This window comes from Oryx dammah, unplaced genomic scaffold (genome assembly GCF_014754425.2).
Source record: "Oryx dammah isolate SB20612 unplaced genomic scaffold, SCBI_Odam_1.1 HiC_scaffold_4, whole genome shotgun sequence".
Classification (NCBI taxonomy): domain Eukaryota; kingdom Metazoa; phylum Chordata; class Mammalia; order Artiodactyla; family Bovidae; genus Oryx; species Oryx dammah.
Genome location: NW_024070188.1, coordinates 80632920 through 80645494, shown reverse-complemented (window position 1 = coordinate 80645494; position 12575 = coordinate 80632920).

Here is a 12575-nt window from a genome sequence, read left to right as displayed (position 1 = left end):
CGCAGCTCACCAGGCCTCCCTGTCCATCACCAACTCCCAGAGTCCACCCAAACACATGTCCATCGAGCTGATGATGCCATCCAGCCATCTCATCCTCTGTCGTCCCCTTCTCCTCCTGCCCTCAATCTTTCCCAGCATCAGGGTCTTTTCCAATGAGTCAGCTCTTCGCATCAGGTGGCCAAAGTATTGGAGTTTCAGCCTCAACATCAGTCATCCCAGTGAACACCCAGGACTGATCTCCTTTAGAATGGACTGGTTGGATCTCCTTGCGTTCAAGGGACTCTCAAGAGTCTTCGCCAACACTCCAGTTCAAAAGCATCAGCTGTGTCCAATGGATTACTTTGCAGGGGAAGAAGCTTGAATAACTCAAAATGTTCTAATAGCCTTATAATGAGACAAACACCTCAGGTAATCTCAGCCAGATACCATTAAATAATCAATCCTAAATCCCTGTGTTTCAACTCTGCGCTCACCAAGAAATATTCTTCCATTAATGATTTTCTTATTTCAAAAGCAATACATGTTTATTAGGGAAATAATCTGAAAATGTGGGCCAAACCCAGGCATAATGTTAATGTCTCAATACATTTTCCTCCATGCCGTTTTCACACACATAAATACACAGACATACATATTGATAAACATAGAAATCTTTCATCCTTATTGAGGTGTTTTTCCACTTGCTCTTCACTTAATAATGAATAATGAATATTTTTGTGTGTCAGCAAATATACCTCTAATATAGCAGGTTATATGGATACACAATTTTTAAGATAGGCAATTCTATAATTTGCTTATCCAGAGCTGTGTTATTGCACAGTTTTGCCGTTTCCATCATTTTGCAGTTACCAGCAGAACTGCAGCAGACATGGTAAGTCCTTGGACCTCTTTAGACATTTCTCTGCAGCTTCCCAACGGGCATGGGCCTTCCAAGACATTTGATATATTTTGACAGATTGCTTTCCAGAAAACATTATAATTGTTCCAGTGTTCACCAGTTTTTATAGATGATAAATCATTAGGTGGCTATTTTAACATATTTTTCTGATTACTAGTGAAGTTGAGTTTTTCATTAATTTATTAGACATTTGAACTTTGTAATGTCCCTTTTCATATTCTTTCCCATTTTTCATTCATCTCATTTATTATAGAGCTCTTTATAGCAATAGGAATATTAACTTTTAGACATATATTACAGATACTTTTCCCAGTTTGTTATTTGACTTTTACTGAAATATGGTATTTTGCCTTAAGCTCAGACTCAGAAATGAATTTTAAGTAGCAAAGAAACCAACTCCGCTGGCTTAAACAAAGACTTATTCTCTCACATAACAAGCACCGTATAGAGAGCAAGCTGTTGGAACTGGTTCAAAGGGGTGATAATGCGAGGGCTCACATCTCTGCCCTGTTTTGGCCTCCTCCTGTCACTTATGGCTGCTCAGTTGCTTCATTCGTGTTCGACTCTGTGCCACCCCATAGAAGGCAGCCCACCAGGCTCCCCCGTCCCTGGGATTCTCCAGGCAAGAACATTGGAGTGGGTAGCCATTTCCTTCTCCAATGCATGAAAGTGAAAAGTGAGGGTGAAGTTGCTCAGTCATGTCCGACTCTTTGCGACCCTATGGACTGCAGCCCACCAGGCTCCCCCATCCATGGGATTCTCTAGGCAAGAGTACTGGAGTGGGGCGCCGTTGCCATCATGTTTCTGTTTCAGGCAGAGGAAAAAGGGCAGAGGAAGAGACACTACCGGCTGACTCTTATGCTTGTTGGACAGAACTGGTCCCATGGGTACGTACTGCCAGCAGCAAGAACAAAGGGGAGATGGGATTAAGCAAGCACGTTTGCACTCACGTTTAAACTATAGAGCAGTTTTAAGACACAAATAGTCAAATTGGTCTGTATCTATTTCTTTGGTTTCACACTTAGAAAGTTCTTCTCCAACTCAAGGATGCATTCCAATAGATAGTCATCTATATTTTCTTTCATTACTTTTATAGTTTCATTGTAACATGCAATAGAAATTAAGCTTTTTTTTTCCCCCAGATATTCAGCCAGTTGTCCCAAAACCATTTTTTGGACTTTCTCCACTGATGTGAAATATCTTCATTGTTTAGTAAGCTATTAATACACTCTATTCAGTTCCACAGATCTAGTTACCCCTGTATTGTTGGTACTTTAATTAAATTTATTACCATGCATTTTAACATTTCAGGGCAAGTTCCCTCGTGATATTGCTTTCTCAAAAATGTCTTGGCCCTTCTTGAATGTTTATTATTCAGATGAATTTGGAATCATTTTGTCAAGTTTTAAAAATTGACAACTCATTACAGGTAGGTTTTTTGAACCAGAGATCTGGTGTATTCCAGGTCTCTCCTGTGGTAGTAAAGTTTCGTGAGCAACACAGAGTGGGATCTTTTTTCTCTGGCTTGTATTTTAACCAGCTGTACGTAATATATAGGAAAGATAAAAGATTTTTCTAAGATTGACTTTACTGCCGTCCACCTTACTGAACCCTCATTTCTTTCTAAAAGTTTTCCTCACCTTGTTTTTTGGCTCCTTGATCTGCCACGGCCTGAAAATGGGGGTGGTGTCAACACAACCTTCCGATTGTTATCTGCCTTCCTGTTATGGTTCTTACCATATTTCTCATTACACTGTATTAAGTTGGCATTTGGACTCAGGAGCCTGATTAATGTGATTCTTCCCTGAGAGATAAATCTGCTCTTGCTCTGCTGACAAAACCAAGTTGCAGAGACAAGCAGAGCTGAGCTGGCCCGTGTCCTATGACATAAGGCTTCTGGGATATTCTAACCTGTCATGAGGGCAAGAATTTCTTCTAGCTCATTGCCATCAGATATTAATCCTACTTCTGCTCAGAAAGCCCTAGGGACAGGAAACAGTATAATTCAAGGCTCCTAAATCCATTTAGGGGACGTTTCACATTTTCAGAAGGTTCTTACTTACAGTGAAGAAACCTGATCTACGTGGTCTCCCTTTTCCCCGTGCTTCCTGGGATAGACCCCTCCTCCTTTAGCACTTTCCCTGAACTCTTTTTTCTTAGATTACATGGCTAAGCTTTCCCTTCATCCCAGTTACATCCCCTACGTCTGCCCTACTCTCTGAGGATGTTCCCACAGAGATGGACCAGAGACGCCAGAGCTGACTGGCAGACCCCTCACAAGCAGGCACCCACCTTCACTGCTGGCCCATGTCTTTTTCACAGGAAATGCTTTATGCCACAACTCCCACGCTGTACTTCTGTATTTTTCTGAAAATTTGATTGTTTTTGACATTAGTTCTAATCTGCCTGGGGCCTCCTGGTGGCTCAGTTGGTGAAGAATCTGCCTGTAATGCATGAGACCTGTGTTCAATCCCTGGGTCTGGAAGATCCCCTGGAGAAGGGAATGGCAACCCATTCCAGCATTCCTGCCTAGAGAATTCCATGAACAGAGGTGGCTGGTGGCCTACAGTCCATGGAGTCGCAAAGAGTTGGATACGACTGGACGACGAACACTTTCACTAATCTGCCTAAGCAATTTTGAGACATTTCTCTCACTCACTGAATCATGAAACCTCCCTGTTGTGTCCCTTCTGTAAAATGTAACAAGCATGCCCTCTAGGTCTAGGCCCAAGTTATCTACAAATACAATGAAACAGCCAGAGCGGAGGAGAGAGATCCACAGTGTGGCTTCAGGTGTTTCCTTCCAGGAAAAGGAAAGGAAAGGAAAGGAAAGGAAAGTTAGTCGCATAGTTGTGTCCAACTTTTTGCGATCCCATGGGCTGTAGCCCACCAAGTCCTCTGTCCATGGAATTCTCCAAGCAAGAGTACTGGAGTGGGTTGCCATTCCCTTCTCCAGGGGATCTTCCCAACCCAGGAAACAAACCCAGGTCTCCTGCTTTGTAGGCAGATTCTTTACCAGCTGAGCTACTAGGGAACCCCTGTTTCCTTCCAAGTGGGACATAAATCAGTACTCTCTGGGAATCGGTGCTCACCAGCTTCAACTATGACCAACCTGACTGGGACTTCCCTAGTGGTCAGTGGCTAAGACTCCAAGCTCCCAATGCAGGAAGCCCCGGGTTCGACCCCTGGTTAGGGAACTAGATCCCATCTGCCACGACTAAAGATCCCACATACTGCAATGAAGCTCAAATGTCCTAAGTGGCACAATTAAGACTCAACACAGCCAAATAAAATACAAAAACAAACAAACAAAAAATTTTAAAATACAAGCAACCTTATTGATAGAGCTATGGAAGAAAGGACTTTGTCAAAAGTCTACTGAAGTAAGACAGTATATTAGTAATCCACAGTGATTAATGATCCCCTTTGACTCATCCGTGATGTGCTTCAGTGGAACACAGCACACAGGGAGAAAGCCAGGGCCTGGAATAAGATGTGACTCCTGGAGGGACACGCACAATGGACTGAAGGTGGAGTGCGGGGTACGAGAACCCACTGCTGGTAATAATCGGAAACACAGCAAGCTGCTCAGCTCCTGGCAGCTGTGTGGGCCCTGGCTTCCAGAGGGTGTGTTGAGTGGGAAAGGGTGGGGCACAGGTGTGCAGCTCTTCAATGATCTACTGATGCAAAACAATTTTATGTTAGAGAGGGGTGCGTTTTCCCAATTTTAGCAAAGAGGCTGTAAGGGCTAGAGACAGCATCACACATGAGCACGCCGGCAGATGGTGGCTGCCAGAGGAAGAAGAGCTGAATAGGAGACCCTGGGGGACAGCTTCAGGACTTGAGGACAGAGACCCGCAGGGTTTCAGGAGGGGGGCCGTAGTTGGATCATGGCTTTCATACGTGTTGCAGATCCAGGGGACCATGCAATAAACGGGGCTCCTATGGGGCAGAGTTGCTGGCCTACAGATGACGTGGTCTTTGGGTCTGGTGATGATCCTGGTCCAGTTTGCTTTGGCTAGGGCAACTGGGTCACATGATTGTGTGACAGGAAACCTATAAACCTCTGCAAGTGTCGCCCAGAAGCTGAGGTTGTGATCAGCCTATAACAACACACCATTGGATTTTTCCAGTATGTGCCACTCCTATAACTGCAGCACATGGTATCCTTTAAGAGAAATTATGTAGAATGTAGAACAGGTCTGAGCCAACTGGTTGCTCTACAACCAGGAGTCAAGATGGACCTGCTGCTGTAAATTCCTTCCTGGATATAAGATAGTCCACCCCATGATCTCATAAGGTCACTCCTATTTTCATAGTCATGAAACTCCATGAAATGCAACCAAATAAGGATAAATATATAGCAGGGCTTGAAATAGTAAATCTAATTCTACTGTAAGTCAGTCTATTTTGGTTTCTCAACTGTACGAATTCAGAATGTGCTTTGGGGACTGCATTTTTCTTCCTAATTGATTGGAATGATAGATTATTCATGACCTTTTTGGATTTCCCCTTCCCTTGACCCCCCCAACAAACAGTTCTATTTCTTCTCTCTTAGAATGTGAAGCATAGCTCTAAACTTGACATGGGAAAGTGAGATGTTATTTTTGGCTCAAGTAGAATTAAAACTTCCACCCCTGAGTGAAATCTGGTCTTTGCTAACCCGACCACCCTTTGGGTTCAGACTGACTGAAGGGTGGACACATTACATTTTAGATCTGACCTTGAGCTGTAAGAAGGGGAAGCATTACTCTCTGCTCCCTGAACAGAAGAGCCTCGTGTCTCCAAACCTTACTACAATCATAAAATTCGGAGGGAGACAGCAGAAACAATCCTCGTGATCAATTAGTTCACAGTTTCTCAAACTATAAAGTGTACAGGATGCTCCCTAACAAAGGGTTCCGTGGTCAGATTCCCTACAGAATGTCTGCCTACTGCCTTCTCCACTTGAAGACTCTGGGAAGCCCTAAAGCAAAGCGATCGGTTACATTTTGTTTGCCAGTCTTATCTGAACACATCCCCCCTTTTTGTCTAGATAGAAAGTAACAGCTTTGGGAACTGACATGACATGGAACACACTTTAAATAGTGCTGATCTATTCACTCCTTTCCTCATTTTACAGAGGAGGACAATGAGGCCCAAATGAAGAGACATAAAGACAGGTATCCCCCATGCCTGGCAGGGCTGGGAAATTGACCCTGGTTTCCAGACAACTAGTCCAGGCTCTTTCTCTCACCTTGAAAGAGGTGTCATTAATGGTGGTAGCTTTGATGTATCCCCTAGTACATTTTCATTGTCTAGAATTTGAGGTGGTATTTATTTATAGTGCACTCAGCAATGAATCCATCAAATGCTCTGAATGTTTCTAAAAGGGCATTGGGCCCTGTACAGCTGACCTGGATAAAACATTCTCTTTTAAATTGCATATAATTTACTATATAGTGAAATATTTTATTATGCTATATAATCCCATTCTAAAAGGTTATTAATTTAAATAAAAGAGTAAATCAGAAAGACATCTCAGTAAAATATGTCAATAAAATGAAAACATATGGCCCAGTGAGAAGTAATCATAGACTGTTCTTTTAAATACAGAGTGCAATAGTTGGTGAACCAAAATTATAAAAAGTAGTCCAAAGGTCACATGTATATTTTTTCAAATTGTGCAAATTCAAGTAGTTTGAGCATTCTTTGGAAGCAACCTTTTTGTGACTTACTTTCTGAAAATGCATTCTGAATTTATGTGCATTTTTTTAAACAATACTTATTTCCCATTTATTTGTGATTTTTGCAGGGGTTCAAACCAGTGAATAAAAATGTTTTCTTTTCACAGAGAACTTGATATTCTACTATTATTTTCAGAATCATTGTGATGAAAACCTTACCTGGAAAGAGTAATACAAAAGAAAACTTGAAGTTCTCAAAAGATCGTGCAAAATCAAGAGCAATCCTCACTAAAATCAAACAAGCCACCAAAGGTTTCGATATTTGGCTTCTGATCTCTCTTAAGACAGTGGTTTTCAAAGTCTGGTGTTTGTCAAAATCACCTGGAGAACTAACAGAGACTCAGAAGCCCAGAATCGTTTCATAGGGAAGGCCTGGGTCTCTGCATCTTCACCTCATTCTCCAGCAATGGTCTCCAAACCAGGCTGATCAGAGTTATCTGGGAAGTTTTGAAAAACAAGAACAACACACCCCCAAAATGTGTATAAATTCACACATTTTTGCAAATCTATATGCATTTTAGCACTTCTCGAGTCATGCAATTATTTATGCGATCTAGTTCTGGATACTTTGAAATTTTTCTTAAGATTTTTTTTTTTTTTTTTGCCTGATTACACTTAAGGTATTTGTCATTTCTGGCACACATGTTAGTCACTTAGCCATGTCCAGCTCTTTGGGGCCCCGTGGAGTGTAGCCCACCAGGCTTCTCTTCTTTGCCAACAAAAGTCCATCTAGTCAAAGCTATGGTTTTTCCAGTCGTCATGTATGGATATGAGAGCTGGACTATAAAGAAAGCTGAGCGCTGAAGAACTGATACTTTTGAACTGTGGTGTTGGAGAAGACTCTTGAGAGTCCCTTGGACGGCAAGGAGATCCAACCAGTCCATCCTGAAGGAGATCAGTCCTGAATATTCATTGAAAGGGCTGATGCTAAAGCTGAAACTCCAATACTTTGGCCATCTGATGCAAAGAACTGACTCATTGGAAAAGACCCTGATGCTGGGAAAGATTGAAGGCGGAAGGGGACGACAGAGGATGAAATGGTTGGATGGCATCACCAACTCGATGGATGTGAGTCTGAGTAAGCTCTGGGAGTTGGTGATGGACAAAGAGGCCTGGCGTGCTGCAGTCCATGGGGTCAAAAGAGTCGGACACGACTGAGAAACTGAACTGACACTTGAGGTAGAGCTTCCCGAGTGGCAGTAGTGGTAAGGAACATACCCGCCACTGCAGGAGGCAGAAGAGACAAGTGTTCAATCCCCGGGTCAGGAGGATCTGCTGGAGAAGGAAATGGCACCCCACTCCAGTATTCTTGCCTGGGAAATCCCATGGACAGAGAAGCCTGGAGGGCTACAGTCCATGGAGTTGCAAAGAGTCAGACACGACTGAAATGACTTAGCTTGCACACACACACTTCAGGTAAGGGATATACCTCAGTCAGGAGGGCTATTTTAAATTGGTTCCTAGCTTCTGAAAATTAAGTTTTCAAATATGTTTCCAAAGCCAGTCCTGACTCCTGTGATACCGTTTCATGAACCAGAGAAAGCACCCCTTCCCGGGGGCAACTGTAGCCCTGCCTGAGGGCACCAGTCTTGGTAAGTGAACTGCAGACTGAACTGACCCCTGGATGGAGGCCCTCCTGAAAATGAACAAGTTGAACAAATAAAGCAGAGGTCTTGTCTGCTTCCCTTCCTCTCCTCCAGCCCTCCACGCCTGAACTGACTTGACCTGACCTGACCTGACCACCCACGCCTTCACCCTGACCTGATCAGGTTCTGTCTACACGCGATGGGCCTCTAGACTCATCTTATGACTTACAGAGTCCTGCTGATGCTCAGGGCTCAGGATCTGACAATGGGCCTCCTGACCACAGACTCTTTTAAAAATGCCCTTGCTGTTTTAACTGGGTCTGTGCCTTGCAATGATCAGTCACCATCTCCGGGTCTTTCATTCTGCCCAAGGTCAGGACTTCTCCATGAGCAGATGTCTTGGTGATGCCAACCTTCCTGTCTGAATTTCTGACTCTCTCCCCTGCCCTGCATCTCATGATGCCATACTAATGACTTAGAATTCCTCCTGCTTCATCTCGCAACTAGACCGCCTAGTTCCCAGAGAGTGAAGACCTCTCTTCCCATGACCCCTTAGCCATGTGCTTTGTCCCCCAGAACAAGCCTGCTTGCTTCTGAATCATTTGTTGGGGTCTTAGTTGCTGAGCGTATTTCTAGGAGGCAGCCCATTCTCCACAAGCCCTGCTCTGAATTCCAAGATCCTAGCACAGGCTTAGTAGTAAAAGCTGCCTGCCAATGCAGAAGACATAAGAGACCCAGGTTCAATCCCTGAGTTGGGAAGATACCCTGGAGGAGGGCATGGCAACCAGTATTTAATCCAGTATTCTTGCCTGGAGAATCCCATGGACGGAGGAGCCTGGCGGGCTACAGTTCATAGGGTCACAAAGAGCTGGACACGACTGAAGCGACTTAGGATGCACGCTCGCACAGTCCAGGACAGATGGTGACCGATCTTCCAGGCTCTCTATAACCACGTGTGCAATGATAGTTACTATTTAGAGGGGTGATTTCTAGCAGTGTGGATTTCAAAAACAAGAAATAAAAATTTCCGTTCAGTCCATATTTTACTTTTTGAGGCATAACATAGAAGAAATACAGCTAGAAAGAATATCAATCACAAAGGTTGAAGCAAAAAAGTGCTTTGACGAAATTCTCACTTACTTAGAAAAGCAGGGACCATGGAACTATAAGCTCCAATGAACCAAGGGCTGTGCCTTTTGACTCCATCACAGTAAAGCCAGGGCCAAGACCATAACAGGTGCTCAGTTAACACTTGCTGAATGAGTGAAAACTAAAATCAGTCTAAACATCTCACTTAGTCAAGAAAGTTTTCTTGTTCTAGTTCATATAGTCACTCTTTTATCATACATGTGAGAACTTGTTTTTCAGTCATTTTGTAGTTTATTACCTTTGGCACATCAGAATAAGAGGGATAGTTAATAAAAATAAACACAATGCACATAATAAGCACGAATGATACTAGTGGGGCTTCCCAGGCGGCTCAGTGGTAAAGAATCCATCTACGCAATACAGGAAACGCAGGTCAGATCCTTGGGTCACAAAGTTCCCCTGGAGGAGGAAATGGAACCCCACTCCAGTATTCTTGCCTGGAAAATTCCATGGACAGAGGAGCCTGGTGGGCTATAGTCCATGGGGTTGCAAAGAGTCAGACACCACTGAGTGGCTGAGCACAGCACAGCAACTGGTTGTCAACAAGCCCTTTGAGGTGATTCCAGTTATCAGCCTCAAGCTTGAGGATCCCTCCACACTGCATAAGGACTTGATGAAGCTGCTTTAAAATCCTGGCTCTGTCACTTAACAGCTGTGTGCGTTGAGAAACTTAGTTTCTCAGTGTTTATGGTGTCAATTGAAAAAACGCCTAAACTAAAAGTTGAATTCTGTCTTATTTGAGGACCTTACAATGACCCTACTGGTTGATATCATGGATCTTAGTAAACATGAAGGAAACATGGGGCTATATGTGAAATATTAGGTTGGTGCAAAAGTAATTGCTGTTTGGCATTGCTGAACTTTGCGTTTGATACTGGAATTACATTCTACTGCACATTTCTCACTTTATTTATTTATTTTTTTGCTAATGACGTTACTTGCTGTTTACATTTATCTTTGACTATGGAAATGATGTTAGACAAAAAGCAAATTCGAGCATTTTTCTTATTCTAGTTCAAAATGGGTTGTGAAGCAGTGAATAATGTTGGCATAAATGGAAAGCTATTTTACTTTTGGCAATGTTAGAGGGTTTTCTATGACTGGGATACACACACGGGACTAAAAATAATCCTGCTTCATGTTGCCAGACTACTTGACAATTTACAAAATGCTTGAACAAATGTGATCATATTTGATCCTCACAAGGAAGTCGAAGAACACAGTTAAAGAAATTATGTGCATGACTCTTTCATAGGAAAATATCTAGTGGAGGGTGAAATATAAGAGCTTTCAAAAAGATTTCTGGCCCATCATTAACAATAACAACTCAACTGATAGCAGAGAAAAAAGATAGAAAGGATACTCTCTGTAATAAAGAAACAATGAAAGGAAAGAACCTATAATGGCAACTTTCATTTACCGTGATGAAGATAGACATATTACTTAACAGTTATGAACTGTGGTTATAGACTACAATTCTAAGAGACAAAGGAATGAGATGCCCAAAGTGAGTAATGAGACTCAAACTTTGGAAGTCTAGTTTCAGCTCACTGAAGAGGAATTATTACCATACTTATCATTTATATTGCATGATATTGATTGCCGTACTCTTCCAAACAGCTGTAACTTTGGGAATCCAGAGCAGGTACTGAGAAGAGTTTAAGAGGCTCTGGTAGTTTACTGTAGGATGCAGATTCTAGGCAGGGTTCCCAGCTAGCCTAGAGTCTCCTTCTAACACATGCTTCTCACTCTTGCTTCCATGATTTTCAAGAGAGTTGTCACTTGACAGCTCACTGCAGAGTCTGGTGAGTTACTCTGGAAACCTACATAACATTTCTACTTAAACAGAAAATTCACCTTTTAAACAGGTGATCTGTTTTAAAACATTTTTACTGTTTTCTTTCCTTTTTTCCCCTTTCCATAAAAGTAACAAGTCCCTTGTTGAACATGGTTTAACATTATAGAAATATGTAAAAATGTTGATTCCCTGGGGCTTCCCTGGTGGCTCAGATGGTAAAGAATCTGCCTGCAAGCCAGGAGACCTGGGTTCAATCCCTGGGTTGGGAAGATCCCCTGGAGAAGAGAACAGCTACCCACTCCAGTATTCTTGCCCAGAGAATTTCACGGATAGAAAAACCTGACAGGCTATAGTGCTTGGGGTTGCAAAGAATCGAACATGACTGAGCGACTTTCACTTTCACTTTAGTTATTTTACTTATTAAGGTAGAAAGTGGGAGACATACAATTAAAAAGTTTCCACCCCCCCTTTCCTCAAGGTAAGCTCCATTAATAGATTTGTGTAAGATCCAATGGATCTTTTCTTCTGTGCACTGTGTTCAGTCACTCAGTTGTGCCTGACTCTTTGTGACCCCATAGACTACTCTGTCCATGAAATTTTCTAGGCAAGAATACTGGAGTAGATGGCCATTTCCTACTTCAGGGGATCTTCTCCATGCAGGGATTAAACCTGCATCTCTTGTGTCTTCTGCGTTGGCAGGCAGGTTCTTTACCACTGCACCATCTGGGAATGCAGACACTTACTTAGGCAATAATTTTTAAAGATCTCTGCACTACATTTTTGACAGCTACCTTAAATCAAGAAGCATCGAGAAGCATGGCCAATATGTGATCCTTATCAGATTAAGAAAAAAAAATTCAACCTCATACTTTAAATAGGGCGAAACTGAAGTTCTCAAGAAATATTTCTTTTAAATAGTTGGAGGGGAAAGCCCATCAGTGTTTGGAACTAGCTAGAGCTAGGGCTACCCAAATTCTGGGAACTGCAATGCTAACAGGTTCCTAGCTGTCAAAATTTGAAATAGAACCTACAGGGGCCAAAAGGTTTGAAATAAGAATGTGGTGAGAGGCATCACTGGTATGGACTCTGAGCTGACTAAAAACTAACACCAAAATAGCAACAGAGTCTGTCTTGGATGAACTTGTTTTCCCAGCAGCCTCTTTTGCTTGCCAGACCGTTATTACATTTTGCTGAAAGGGACTCATACTTCCATTGAAAAGGCATCCCCGCTTGAATTGCATGGTGCATCATTTAGGAACTTTCTGATCACTGGTTTCCATTTGGAAATGCTCTGTCTGGCTCTTTTAGAACTAGTGTCCCTGTCTTACAAACACATTATGCTCCAGCTGTTTGCAAGTCTCCTGTTTGGAGCTTGTATCCAGCATTTCCATAGAAACCAGTCTAGATGAGATTTCAGG